General features: G+C 36.6%; 1 non-coding gene across 1 annotated transcript; it reads left to right on the top strand.

The window, feature by feature from the left end:
• The first annotated feature begins 8,565 nt into the window (after nucleotides 1–8,565).
• Nucleotides 8,566–8,672, top strand: LOC145767673 (U6 spliceosomal RNA). The gene has a single exon (XR_014288841.1). It is a non-coding gene; the product is annotated as a U6 spliceosomal RNA (small nuclear RNA).
• The last annotated feature ends 7,323 nt before the right edge of the window (nucleotides 8,673–15,995 follow it).

Raw genomic sequence — 15,995 nt, 5'->3', positions numbered from 1 at the left:
TGGCTGCGGAGACAGTTACAATACTAATGCAAGGCTTTTATTTTTCGCGTAGTCTCTTTCTTACAGAGTCCAGTTAACTGACAGAAATGAAGTCACATATTTCATGACAGTAAAAACAGTTTCTGGTGCGATGACGGTCCATTGTCTTGCCAACTGGGACTGATAGTGAAACTGAACAATCTATGACGTTTATTTCTGAAACTTTCAAAATTTAGAAAGGTTCTCTCACCTGCAATATTACGTCATACAACGTGCAGCCACTAAGAGTTGAAGCTTTGTTAATGCTTTTGAGACTTGTGACCATCCTGCACTGTGTGACTCGATTCTGCAAAACGTTCTAAGGCGAAATAATCCGAAAACTATTTTTAAAAAAAGCAAACGAAAATCTTGCATTTTTTCTTAAAAAGTAGAGTAGGCTACCGGGAATTAGTTTTCTGATGAATTACAAAATACTCATACTTTCATATTTTGTAAAAGGCCGCAACCTTCCTTTTGACGATAAATTTATGTTTAGCCGACGTTTAAATTTTTAAATTAAAACTTGTCTCATTTGGTATTTTAATAATTTACGTCACCAAATAAGTATCCAAACAGAACAACAAAAAACTAAAGCCGAATTCAAAATCAAAAACCAACTTTCTTTCACTGCACTGAAGAGATGCCTAAGATTGAAACAGTTGGTCGCTGTGCCTCTGTCTGCAGTTAGTGGGCTAATTAGTAATGCTATTTGGCATTTTCTACATATTCATAAAAGAAATTGGCCTACGCTACTGAAGTCATGTAATTTCTACTCTCTGAAAGCTACATGTTCTTGAGAGGTTGCTGATCTTTTTGTTTTAACACTAGGATTACCTGGTTGTTTCACAACTGATTTTTACAGCGGTGTCCAATACCTTCTACTTTTTTTCCTGATTTTTGATTTACATCACTACTAGATAATGATTTTAATTACTCAGTCTTGTCACAAAACTTGCACAAATGTCATTTTTCACTAAATGTGGATTTATTCAACATTAACGTCAACAATAAACGCAGTAATGCATTTGGCATAGGTTAAATTACTGTACTTTTGAATTACCATCAGAGCAATTTTCACAAGTTATAGTTTCACAACATAAACAAATAAACAAATAAAGACAGTAGCATTGTTGCAATGATACGTCATACATTTTTTGCATTTCTTGTTTTATTTAAACATACATGAGCCACATGAGCCATTATCATAAATACAAGTATGCACTTGACCAAGTAGGCGTTCAAGCAACTGCAAAATAAATTAGCGTCTTCCTATTTTCCTTCCAGTTGTGATCACAAACGACACGTGAGCCTTGATTGCAGCTATATCCAACATTTTTTGCCATTCTAGTACAAACTCCTAGTGTCAATTACGATTGGCTTGTTTGAAGCTTGTTTCTAGCTTCAAGGCCATCGGTGGTAAAAAATTCCCTGCTTATCGGGAATATTTGATATTAACCTTATGAAAGAATAATGAAAATTTATAGCCTTCAACTGCACATCAATCAAATGTTTACCATTTCATTACCTTGAGATGGCGTTGTATTTTTCTTTTCAATAAATATTTCATCATTAGTGTCCCAGTAGAAAATGTAAGCGGCAACTTCATTCACTGTGTGTGTTTTTGTTTTTTGGACCGGATATAGGGATCCCGCCAGCTGCTGCAGGCTGACCAGGATACGATAGAGCAGGCTGTTTTTAGGGCACCTTTTCTAGTCCTGTCCTCAGACTACGGAGGCTAGCAGAGCATTCCTAGATAGGGCTGCTCGGTCGCTCAAGGGGCTGCCGCATTCCGCTGCTGCTTGAAATCAGTGGAAAACGACCATATGGCCTGAGCCGCCTGTGTGTGGGACCATGGATTCAGCTTGTGTGTATCCGCACCATCTGGTTTGCCGTTCCTCCATTGCCACAGGGCTTTCCTAATCCAGAAACATGACTTGCGCTTGAATTTGTTTTAAGTAAGGGAGGGCTGCGCTACAGTGTTGTACGTTGACGCCGTCGAGTTTTTGTTGACGCTGAGGCTAGCGCCGTCAGTTTATTTTTTAGTTGACGGAAGTGTCAGCGCCATCAACTATTTTGCCGATTTTAAGTGTCAAGCGCTACGCGTCATATTTCGTTTTCATGGAAAATATCGTTTCACAATGAGAGTTTCACAATGTATTCTGGCCAGCGCGACTCATCCGAATTACCCGCTTTCACTTTGGTTGGAATGGCTCCCTGGAATACAAGCGGAAGAAGTTCGCCAAATGGTTATCACTCATATCCTGAGCAGCATCGAGAACGAGGAATCAGAGAGAGAAAGCGAAAAATCAATGAATGTCATCGCGGAGGTTGAAGAAACTTAATTTATTTCAAGAGCTCTATGCTCCTGAAAAGAGAGATGTTCGTTGCAGTGGACTTCGTTAAAATAAGATTTATCTATGCTAAGCTATCACAGCACGCTTGGAACAGTGATAAGCTACCTTTCCTAGTAAACGTTTTCAAGACTTGTTTTTGAAATACAACACACCAATACCATTCAATGCTGCTGTGGAACGCATGTTTTCGCTTTGAAAGGACATTATGCGTCCCAAACGCACCCCCAGCAACAGCTGCTCGCACCCGCAGTCAGGAAGCCCTGATTTAACGTTTTAAAACGTGAAACCAACATAAAACAGAAGATAAAAGATTTTGTGATTGGGTGGACAATAGAAAAGTGTAATTCCTTATTTAGAGTACCGCATTGAAAATACACACAAAGCCCAAGTATTTCTTGTGCTATACCAGCCAGCAGAGATGTACGTATACGCCGCAAATGCTACGCCGCATACTTGCGGCGTATACTTTTTGTTTACGCTAACGCTTGCAGCCACATTTTTTTGGATAGTTTGCGCTTGAGGTTACGCCGTTAAGTTTTCGCGGTTTTTTAGCGCATAGCGTCAACGCATACTTTTGATGTATTTTTTCGCTACAACACGCCAATACCTTCCAGCGCTGCAGTTGAAAGAATGTTTTCAATGGGCAAAGACATATTGGAACCAAAACACAGCAAAATGTGAGATGAACACTTTCAGATGCTTGTGTTTCTTCGTGGAAATTCAAAATAAAACTTGTTTGTTTCGAGTGGTTTATACCGTGTGAAAGTTTGGCACCTAGCAAACAAAATGAGTTTACGCTAATGTATGCGCTGATGCCGCCAACTTTTTTTACAAGTTGCGTTGACGCATACGGCGTATGGTTTTTCGAACGTTTGCGTTAACGCTGACGGCGTCAATATTTTTTGTATGCGCGTACATCACTGCCAGCCAGCCAGTGAGCACAGAGTTGTTCATGAAAAAGAATACTCCCTTTCTTTTTAGCGACTTGAAAAATAGTCATTCGCAATCAAAATCTCACATACAAAGTAATGAAAACAGCAGTTCGATGTGTAATATTGTAAAAAAAGCTTAAAGATACGCTTCCAATAATACACAACCCAACAAACAAATGCCGTCTATGATACATTACTGTACGGAAGATATGTAAAACCAATGCAAACAAAAATTCTATCAAATAAGCAAAAATTACCGTAAATGTGCCAGATAACATTTGAAGGCTTTATGCAGCTATGAAAACATCCAAAAATGGAGTTCTTGATTTATGTATTGATAGATTTATTAGATACTGACAAACACAAAAAACAGAGCAAATTGGATGGAGTTCATATGGGAGGCCACAGCTGATCAAATATGATTAATCTGTTGAAGAAGAAGAAGATCTATTACGCAATTGTTGTCTCTGACAGAGTTTTTTGTGCTGTCGTTACAAAAAGCCTTGTATCATGTCATTTCATTCGAAATTGCATTCTCATATCAGCAGTGCTTGCAAAACATAAAAATTGTTTGTCTACATCACGTTTTTACCACTAAATATAGCCATGAAAGCGAAAACCATTAAAAATTGCCAATGTCTCAAAAATATCAAGTTTTCGGTGAGTAAGCACTCGATTTTTGAATTCTACGCCCAAAAATAATCTAAAAACTCTTTCTTGCTTTTCCTAATGAAAACGTAATTAAACGTGTTTAACTCTTGATCTATTTATGTATTTTATTTATTTGCATCAGACTCAAGATGGTCCATATTACAATCAAATATAAAAAGTACGCTACTTTCTACCTCTATTATTATAATGCTAGATATTTTCAATAAAGCCGTTCGTTTTGAAATGTTGAAAAGTTTTGCAAAGTACCTTGCATTGAAAGACAACAAGTTATGAAAATGATCAATTTTGTTGATTCTTGGCAAAATACACAGCCAAAAGATCGGAAACTGTGAAATTACTTCATCCACGTGCATCTGTGAAAAACAAATGATGCGCATCAGTCGCTCCAATGACGACAATCATGATTAAGATAAGTATTTACTGATGGCGAAGCGTTTATAGAATGTAACCCGTTGCAACATTGGTGAGATCAAAAACACATAGAAATTATCAAAAATAGTCGCAAAATTGTGATTGTGACATTCACTTAGTAAATCGTGATAAAGACGAGAAATTTTAACTGAAAGATAAATGAAAAATACCTTACTAGAAAAATTCCAATCAGTTTTTCTTGTTGAATGGTTCAATTATGATAAAAATACCGATCTACCTCTCTTTTTCGTTTTTTTTTTTCTTTTGCTTTGTTGTTGACTGGTTCTATTTGTTGGTGTCAAAAGCTTGAAATCACGAATGCTGTAGTTTGACAGACTTAAATTGCTATAGGAAACTGCTTCTATTCTGCAGCAGGTAGTTTTGGGCTGCTATATAGCCTACTTGATCTGAATGGGTTTATATGTTCTTTATGTGGATTCGAAATAGCGTTTGTTATAAGACTGTAATGTGTAAATAATACCAATACGGTGCAATATGAGTATAACAAGTGATACTTGGGCTGATTCGTGATAACCGTACATGAACAATTGTGCTTTACTTCCATAAACAATTGTGTTTTATTTGTAATCGTGGTTAATTTTTAGATTAAACTTTTTATTGTGTCACTGATTATGAGGGTTTCTTTGTAGGCCCCTAGATTGCAAGTTAATCTTGTCTATGAAGTAAAGCAATCGGATCCCCCTGCGTTTCGAGTGGAGCCACAATGGTCGTTGTTCGGTCATCAAAGCGATGAATGGATGATCTCCTCCTTCCTTTGAGTCTTCAGTCTGTAGAACCCTTTCGAATTGAAGTTCGTGCAAAAGAAGTCAGGGACGGGATTGGAGATGTTCACATTGACGACATTTTCTTTCACGAATGCGGTTGGTGTGATTGTTCAGCTTAATCTTGCTATAGCTCCCTGCTGAAACACCAAAACAAAAAACCTCAACAAACACTTTGCATAATGAATTTTATTTTATCGTCTTCAGGCTTGCAGGTACGCCTGTCCAGTCTTATGCACGGTAGTTGAAGATTTAGATTAAGTGGACGGAAAGGCAAGGAAGTCAATCTTTGTTTTCATTTTCAGACGTGCCTAGCGTCCTACCAAAGACACAGACACATGCTCTTTAGCGGTGTTAAACTAGTGCCCTTTCCAACCCCAAACAAGGCTCTCACAGCTCTGCTCTAAACAACTGGCTTTAATTTTTAATATAACATATATCGATACAATGTAATATCGAAACAAATTTTTAACTTTTATGATGGACAAACGTATAACTTACTTGCCAGTGCCATGAACACAGAAGAAATCCTGAAAAATTTGGAAGTTCATCATTGATGAGATGTGTCCGCCCCGATACATTTCATCTGTTCGCTGCGATAGCTCAGTTGGTTAGCGCGTGACTTCGTGAACGAAGAAGCTTCAAGATCAAGCGGCGCTGGTTCGACTCTCGGGGCGTGCGCTTGAGCAACGCATTTCAGGACTGCTCTCCATTCAGCGACACCTATTCCACTCTAGGACACGCTCCAGTAACACAACTCTAAAAACGAAGCATTATCTCAGTTGGCAAAATTGCTCCTGTTTAACGTCTAAAGACGTTGCATCAATGTAACAAAGATGGGTTTTTCTGAAGACATCAACCTAACAGTACTGATGTTTATTTCAGATTTTCGGCTCTACTCAACTTGAAGTTTGGTCGTCCTCAAAACAAGTTTTGTTTCCTGAGGACATAATTGCAGCAAGGTGATACTTCTCGAATCTCTTTCCAATCCTCATCTAGGAATGACTGACATCCTAATTACATCATTTGTATCATAAAAGAATCATTCAACGAAGTGGCATTGTCAGGGGCGCCGGAACGGTTTTTGACCGGCGGGGCAGGATTAAAAAAAAGGGCACTTTTGTTGCTGAAAGGGCAATTTGTTTTAAAGTTTTAAGCGATATAGCGATAATGCTTATCCATCAGCTCATCATCGAGTAATGATACAAGTGTCTGGTGGCACAGAAGAATGGCACAGAAGAACAATGGCACAGAAGGGCATCATGCTGTGTTATAATGATGTAGGCTAACCCACTGTGATGCAGAATTTTGTGTCGTGAATATAATTTTGAGGCAGAAATGAAAGATTATAATTAGGCTAAAAGCGAATAGATGAAATTGTTATATCGTAGGCTATTGCAAAATGTGCAGTAGCTTATATGACCTTAAAAGGGCATCATTGCCTCCCTCTTCCGGCGCCCCTGGGCATTGTTGTTGTTATTGCGGTTTAAACAGTAATTTTTTTCTTTTCTAATGGTTGAGAGAATTATTTTTCTTGGACTGAGAAAGCCTTTACTGAAGATTTATCTTGAACGCTTCGCATATTCGTAGAGGCTTTCAACCACAGGCCCTGTCATGAGGATTGACAAAGTAAACTTGCCTTCGTTTTTAAAATATTGTTGTTTTTGAATTATTCCATCCACTAAACGCCGTTAACCGGAAAGCTGTCTTTAATGTGCGTTGCTCAAGGGCACACCCTGAGAGTTGAACCAGAGCCTCTTGATCTTGCGATGTCTTTGCTTACAAAGCCAAGCGCTCAACCCACTGTCCTATAGGGGAAAACGATAAGCAAAATCGTTGGACAACAACACACACAGAACGAATTTGTTTTATTTTTTGTAACTTAAAAGATTCAATGCAATAAACGTGTGAACAACCTTTTTGGTCAATTGTGGGATATTTTGTACGAAATATAGAGAATACTGTATTTGATAAAGTTGTACTTTAGTAACACAGATTTCTAGACTAGATATCTCTGTTCAGTAATATATTTGAAAACTAGTAGTACAGGCCTACCTGACACCTGTAGCCTATTCTAGAAAAGTAGTTCAGCACAATTATTTACTTTCAGCAGGCAATAAAACTAGTAATAAGTGCTGTAAATTTTAAAAATTGTATTGCAACAGTGCCAAATAGGCTATTACAAAACTGATTTTTGTGATTTGTGTCCATTTGTTTACAAAATCGAAAAACGTGTAGGCTACTGAGTGCAACAAAAATGTTTGTTTTACAGGATAGACTGCTCTAAGTACAGTATTCAGTGTCGGTTCTGGACGAATAATAGTAAGTAGCGTTAGCGTGGCTACTATCAATCTTTCCTGAGAAGAAATACAAGAATTATTAATGGAGAAACTTTTGGGCAAATATTTATTGTTTAGTTTGTAGATATTTCTTTTCATTTGAAAGAATGAGCTTTACTATTTTTACCTCTTTACAACCTTTCAAGTATTCAAATAGCCACACGAATGTGTTGACTTCTATGGTTTATTATTGTACAGTACGTATTTTCATTTCACTTTTCTTCAACTAATAATATGGATGCTTCCATGACCCCCATATCATTCCTGTGCTGTCTATGGTTCCATCCCTCAAGTACTGTCCATTCAAATTTGAGGCGTGGCAACTTTTATACCACCAACCGCCGAAGTATTCGGTGGAACAACGGCGTAAGGCAGGGGTCACCAATCTTTTTTGCATGCGGACCACTTTGGCACTAAAAAGAGCTGTGGCGGGCCGCACTAATAAAATGTTAGGTAGGTTGACTCTTATGCTAGAGAAGAACGCATTTCGTACCCAGTATCCAGCGTTACATGTTGTTCATATTTATGTTAGAATACCGCAGCAAAAAAATTAATCGAACAACGCTACTGCCAGGCCACGATCTTTTACAACACTTTTGATTTTTTAACAATGCCTAATAAACGAGGCCACTTGTTTTGCGCACTTATAGCGAGGCGAGCGGTTTCATCAGAATATTCATCGTCAAGCAAGAGTGGTGTTGTCACTTCGCTTCACAAAAAATATCTATCTTGCAATTCACAATTTCAGTAAACAAGGAAATGTTTGACACATCGCAATACAGGCAACAATAGTGACCTGCAAACATATCAGCGAAAAATAAGCTCCAATAACAGAGAAAAATAAACCAGGCACCATGAAACAAACGCTTGTGGAAATCACGAAAAATCGTAATTCTATCATAATTCATGAACAGTCTTCCCTCTAAAAAGCAATGAGTTGGTTTTTCATCCTTTTGGTGAGAGTCTATAAAACCGTCTTTCTTTGATTATTATAGACAACTGTCACTTACGGTGCTTATCAGCGTGGCAAGAATTTGTTAATTAATAACATTTTGCAGTACCTGTTTCGGCAGTACATATACTAAAATTTTAACGATACAGAGAAGACTAACATGGTCCCTGCGCAAGAATGACACGCAAAATTGTGAAACGTTCTATATTAAAAAAAAAAAAAAAATTGCAGTACTAAGCTAAATATTTTCATAATACAATCAGAAAAAGTCTTAAATTTATATATAATATTTTGCCAATTAATTATAAATTGAGTTGGCCCACCGACCCATTTTGCCATCAAAAACTTGCATAAAGAGAACACTACTCGTGAAACACAATAACGGTGAAACGCACACTAGTGTTTACATGACAATTGCAAACTTAAAATAAGCAACCCTATGCTCACTGACAATTTCGAAATTCGAAAACAGACGTTTTAATCAACCACTGGGACAGTGTGGCGCGACATCGCATTGGAATAACTTTAAGCAACCCCCACCTAGAGCTATAAACTGATTGGTCGGTCGGTGGAATCGTATGCAAAGCGAAAATATGCTTCCCGAAAAGTATTTGTTGCCTTCGTGCTCTTGAGCTCCTCAAGAAAAGTATTTTTGGTTATACTTGTACGCTGATAGCCTACCTTCCGCGGGCCTCAGCTATACAGCGTGGCGGGCCGCCAGTTGGTGACACCTGGCGTAAGGGATTGTTATCGTTGTCCCGGTCTTTTGTGGAAAATTGGAAACCATTGTGATAACGCAATGATTCTCCTGAGAATAAAGTGATGTACTGTAATGTTCATCAATCAATTTAATCGATTATCACTCCAACAAATATAACACAGTTTGAGCTGTCATCAATACTTGTTGCTTTTTCAGTAAAATGTTAATTTGTCAAAGCGCAAACGTATGAGATTAAGTCAGTTGAGGTGCTTGCAAACTATGTCGTAGAAGATAAAGATTGCAATGCAATGTAGCTATGGACTTCGATTGAGTCTTTTAAAGATTTTCAAGTGGACCTTAAACAACCTGATCGATAGAATTCTGGCATTTACTGAAGTCCATCAGAGGTCATCAAGAGGATTGGGTGAGGTGGGGACTGATGGAGCTGCAGCACCCAGACCCAACAAAAACATAGGCCGAAAAACTAATAAAGAGGAACTGACGTGGTCTCAATAGAAAAACTATAGGGCTGGGACTTGGAAGCCCGGGAAACGTTGCCATTTTAACCTTATTCTTAAACTTTTTCGAGATTCGTTTTATTCAGATTTGGGATTTCAAGCGTTTATTAATGAACGGCGTGAATAAACAACTATTTTTATTTGCAGTTTTATTGAGTAGATAAGCTTGTAGAACAAGTAGATAAGCTTGAGGCAGCCGACAGCCTTTATTTTATATACCCACATATTACCATCTATGGAAGTGAGTCCCTTCAGAATAAGTCTCTTGCCTCCCTGGTATAGGTATTATCAATATAAGTATGGTGTGCCTGCTGAGTGTTTGGGTGTGTGGGCGGCTCCCGGAACGAACGCAATGATGAGTCAGGTAATAATTCCTTTTTATATGGCCACCTTGAACCCTGAGCGTTGCGCGAAGAAAAAAAAGCCCAGCCTCATGAGCGAAACACGGTGTCTATCGCTGTCAAATCTTGCTACAATCGGCTTGTAACATGTACCATGTTTTTAACTAACAAATTTATATTTTAACATTTAACCGAAATTTATCAGTATTGCAAAATGCATTTCAACGCTGCAAATTCAAAACCTAAAGTTCTCACAGAACATAGGTCACGCTTCCTGTTAACAAACGCCACTCACACAGAATCTAGCTCAACAAATCTGTATTTCTAATGCGACATAACTATGTAACCTGTATTGCTTTTCCCTTGATTCTTACGATAGCTATTATTAATGAAAAGGCTCTACCGGTATATTATGAAGTAAGCGGGGAATTGAAAAATGCGCACACTCAGAAATAGACTTGCAAAGCGAACGGACTGAACAGCAGAACGAGAAGGTTAAATTCACGACTGGAGAATGTCGCTCTTCTGACAACGGTTGATAAAACGAAATTGGCTAAACATATTTTTCAATTCCCGAAATTGTAATTTTATTTATAACAAAATATATTTAATATTGTAATTTTATTTATAACAAATATATCTAATATTCTATTTGGCTTGCTAAATCTTTGTAGGCAGTCATACCCCTAGACTAGACAGACAGAAGCCTAAATTATTCTATTATCCTTTTTATTTTTATTTTTATAAACAAAATACGACAGTTAGACAGCCAAAACCCTACAGGCTCCCAAGAAACGTAGCCTATAGTTAAAGAGTTATTTTAAATCTTACAAAGTAAACTTGTAGGCTACATTTTCAGATGAGCATATTGATATTGTAAGTTATACGTAACACTACTTTCAATATTGGAGCACATCTAATTAAAATATACTTTTTTAAAATATTGTAAACATCTGGATAATTTCTTCACAAATTTATCCCAACTCTCAGTAAACTCACATTACACAATTGTTTCTTAACTGTTACAGTTTAAGTAATGTCCGATTTCAGTGTGTTTTCCTAATTTGTTATAGCCTACATCAAATTCAATATTAAAAAATAAATTTGATTACACTAACAATAATCAACTACTCACCTGTTTGGATTGCTTGATCTATCTTAAAACGATTAAGTTTGGTCCTGAAATTTCCGATGTATTCTGGCACAGTTTTTAAGTTTATATTTGTATGTGACCTATTTCCTATCAGATAACCAAAAGTTTGGATTTCTGAAAACAAGTACATGGGCCTAACTAAACACAAAATTCATCAAAAACATCTAAATAATTCATATAGGCCGGCAAATTTTCTAAAAAAACAAACATTGAAAAAGACAACTTCTGTCATGTAAGTATTAATTCCTACATATCGCCTGTTGGTCACTTTATGAGAATGCTTTGTTTGTGTCAGTGCAGTGCTAACTTTAATTCTGATAATATGCATTTATAATAATAACAAATACTTTTATCATTTTTATTGGTAATTCAGTTACCGCGACGTAGTTATCGAAAGACTTCCGAGGACTAAAAGAATGGTTCAAGAAAAGCTTTGATGATATCGTGCAATTTAACACCGTGTCTTTATTTCGATCCGAAAGGTCATAGCTGTATTTTTTCCGCCATTTTTCATGCCACATCATGTCCATTCCGTCGAGTGCTGCGATGGAGAAACTTTTATCCGCCGGGAAGGTGTGTTAATGTCGATGCAAGCAGGATCGGATAACTCACATTTGGAAACCTGGCACGCTTTTTAAATAAAGATAATAAAAATGTTGTGTAAGCGAGAGTGAGAGATTTATTGGTACCGAACTTATTATCTGCAATCTGTTAGAAAAGAAATTTGAAACACCTTTGTTTTGCCGATCTCCAGGTAGTTGATTACAGCCTCTAATGTCAGCAGGAGAAAACGTAACGCGTAGAGGTAGCGCTGGCTACTTTTTGTCTGAGTAGCGGAAGCGTCCATCATTTTAGTAGATTGTAGCGACTAAAAGAACTTTCACACTAACAGATGCCCAGTTGATCACCTCTCCGGATTCTTATAGAAGCACACAATTGTTCATTACAGTTATTTACTTAGTCATAGACCGACATTTATTGGTTTAATGCGATTGGTTACAATACGTGATTATGTGTGTACATGTGTGTGATTATGTGTGGTTATGTGTGTACATGTGTGTACATGTGTGTACATGTATTATTGAACTTTTATAACGATTTAAATTGTTAATTTCATTGTACTTTAATATTATACAGTAGAAAGTTTTAAAAAGTACTTTTTTACGTTTTCTGAATTTGAACAAATAGAAATTTGCAATTTACAACATACTCGCATGATTGTAAATGCTCGCTTGAAAACAATAATATTTGCAGTTTGATTACATGAACTGACGCATGAAAATGTATATGTTTTTATATGAATACAACAATTGTCAAAATATCACTGACAGTTTTCATATGCACAGAAGTATTTATAAGACTCACTTGGCATAAAAGACGAATTTGATTTATAAGCTCCCCTTATGACGCATTTATAAGGAGTGCTTGATAACAAATTGTAAAAGCAAGATTTCTAAAACAAACTTTAGTGAAACAAGTTTCAAAATAAAAATCAATCAAACAACGTATTTAAATAAGTTGAAGTTGAATATATATGATTGATTGATTGAATCTTTATCCTCGGACTGGGAAAGCTTCTTGCAGAGCTTACTCCAGGCAGTTTCACATACTTGTAGAGGCTTTGAATCACTGACGCAGGCCCGGTCACCGAGATTAACAGAGTGAAGTTTCCGATTGTTGAAGTTTTGTTGCCGGGGAACTATTCCATCCATCAGATGCCGCTGAATGGAGAGCAGTCCTTAACGTGTGTTGCTGAAGCGCACACCCCGAGAATCGAACCAGCGCGGCTTGATCATGAAGCTTCTTCGTTCCAAATGTCATGCGCAAACCAACTGAGCTAACGGGGAGGACGCTATCGGACGCTATCACTTTCAAAAGAGTCATTGTGATGACATCAGGAATTTATTGACACGGTTGTGCAATTGACTGTCACTTTATTTGCTCGAATCGCTTTCAGTTGACACTTGTAAGTACGTAATAATGCAAATTTAATTCTTCTGCGATGGAACATTGACATTGTTATTAGAGAAACTTTTAGATTCATTTTTAGTTCGTAAATACTTCTTTGACTTCAAAAGCTTTGGCGTGTAGTTTTATTTACAATCCCTTATAATCTTTCAAATACTGTGATAGTCTCATGTCTGTGTTCGTCTCGAGTTCATTGTTATACTGGACGTATTTTCATTTCACTTTTCTTCAACGAATAATGTGAGTCTTTCCACCAATACCACGTCATTCCTGTGGCGCTTATAGTTCCATCTCTCAAGTACTTTCCATTCAAGTTTGCGTGGTGGCAATTCTTATACCACCAACCACCGAAGTACAAACTAGAACAATGACGAAAGGAATCACTGTCGTTGTCGCGATCTTTTGTGGAAAACTGTTGATTACTGTGATAGGGCAAAGCATCACCTAAAAATGAAATGATATAATACGTACGATGGGCTAAATCGATTTAATTAATTTTCAATATCACTGCAACACGCATGCACAAAACGCAGTGCGACTGACATTATAGTAGCCTATACTTTTCGAGCTGGTATTCAATACTAAGGGTGCTGAGTCTTCAAGCATAATGGTACAACGCTTTCCAATCACGATTCTTTCAATCTATATAGTAAAAGATGCAGATTGCATTGCAATGTAACTATTGGAATTTTATTGAAGCTTTTGAATTTTCCGTGACATTAAATCAATGCAATTGACACATGTGGTATATCGTCGAGTACTTTCTTTATAACTGTATACCAAATCTTTTTTTTTGTAATAAACTGATCATAGCCTTATGATTTAAAGAACATTTCACGACCTAGTATCTGCACCAACCTGCATTTCCACTGTAGCCTTCAATCGTTGAGATATAATTTGTGGATTCATTGCCAATTGAAAACATTCTGCATGAACACACTATATAAGCTTTATGTTAGAAAAGCTGTAAAGAGTGTAGGCTGCAATTTATTTTGTATCATCAGCAACAACTAATTATATATTGTCAGCTAAAGTTTCATTCTTCAAAGATGTTTTTTTTCAAATTATATTTGTGTAATAAAAACCTTTTGAGCAATTCAACTGCAACGATCTTTTGAAAAATGTCCAAAGAAACATTTTTCAAAATAAAACTTCTTTGACTCACCAGGGAAGTAAAGGTAAATTGTTGTGTTTTACTTAAATGTGTTTGGTGCCTAGTTATCACTGCACTGATGAGATCGTGATAATGGAAACAAAGACTCCATTTGCACGAAACATTTTTTTTTCAAAAACTTTTCATTTTATTGCTTTAAAAAAATCAAGTTTATGAATTAATCTTTCTGGACATTCATCCATTTTGGAGATTGCTATTAGACGTTCAACAAAATCCTAATCCAAAAGAAATGAATGTTTAATTTTGCTTGTGTGTATGTGTGCTTCAATAAAGAAGCTTTGAAATTTTTGCTTTGTTTTGTTGCGAATTGTAATTTTCACATCCCTTGAAGTGGACTTGACTAAACGCCTCTTCCTATAAGATATTTCAGTTTTGAAGTCTATTCGAAGTAAATATACAGTTTTAAGGTTATCTGTAGTAAAATGATGACCAAGAAAATACTAAAAGTTGAATCCTCGTTTAAAAGCAAAACGTTTTAAAATTTCAAAAGTAAATACAAGCTTTACGATGAACTTTAATGCAACAGATTTACAGAAATCTACCTGATTGTTATAATACGAAAATGAGCGAAAATGCGTTGTTTTCTTTTCTAAGTTTTTGTGAGGGTTCATGCATTGGAACAGAAAAACCACCTTGAACGGAAAAGGATTTAATTTTGTTTTGTACAAGCCAGCAGAGAAAAAGGGAAAACAATATTTTTTGCTTGTCAATTCTTTGCTTTTGTCTCTTACTGTTACTATTTTACAGTATTCCAATGATGGCATTGGGTGACTTTATTAGTGATATGACACAACATAAAAACTTTAAACACATTTTGCAGTTTTATAACTTCTGGAACCGTTTATAAGACTAGGTCGTTGTCCTAACTAGCTACGTAATTTTGCATGAACGAAAGCATTAGATTTTCATTCAAATATGTTTTAACTTTCTTTATTACTTTGCAACTCATATGAAGATACAACTTCGACGTTTTGGAAACATTTTCCCTTTACATTCCTCTTTTTCAGCGCCATGGACCGGAACAACATGCAAGCTGTACCTCTCCGCTATAATTTCCACTATTAAATGAAAACCAAACAGACAATTGATTTAAGACTCTGCTTCATGTTTACTTGCCTGTACTCAGCGTATGCTGTGTTACCTTCCCAGTCCTCGATGTCAACTCTCAACATGTGGCGTCTTGTGCTTAATATCGAATATAAATCTTTCAGTCCTTGAATATACAAATAATTAATTATCTTCATTGCAGAAAATCTGTTTTACAGCAGCGTGTATGCTCCTGCTGATTGTGTCAGCATGTGACTATGCTAGATCAGATCAACAAGGTTGCCAGACTATGAAAAGGTCTCAAAGCCAAAATAATACAAAAAAAGGCCAAAACAAGGAAAATGTGAGATAAAAAAGGTCAAATGGATTTTTCACCTGTTTCTATGTCTATAATATTCATATTTATCGATATTCTAGGACTAGTAGCGGATTTTAATAAATTGTAGCTAAAATAATTCTGAAAGTTACCCGTAAAAAATCAAGTATAAAAGGACTGTAGCGGATGAGTTTTAATCCGCTACTGTGGTGACATCTGGTACCCGTGGCTAGCTTGGAGAGTGAGCTCAGTCTGCAGCGCCCGAGTCACATTACAACAAACTTAACAGTAGATCGTCTTAAGATGTTAAAAACAAGT

The sequence above is a fragment of the Aplidium turbinatum genome, chromosome 3 (assembly GCF_918807975.1).
Source record: "Aplidium turbinatum chromosome 3, kaAplTurb1.1, whole genome shotgun sequence".
Taxonomy (NCBI): Eukaryota; Metazoa; Chordata; class Ascidiacea; order Aplousobranchia; family Polyclinidae; genus Aplidium; species Aplidium turbinatum.
Note: the sequence above shows the minus strand (reverse complement) of the source record. Positions and strands in the feature narration are given on the sequence as shown.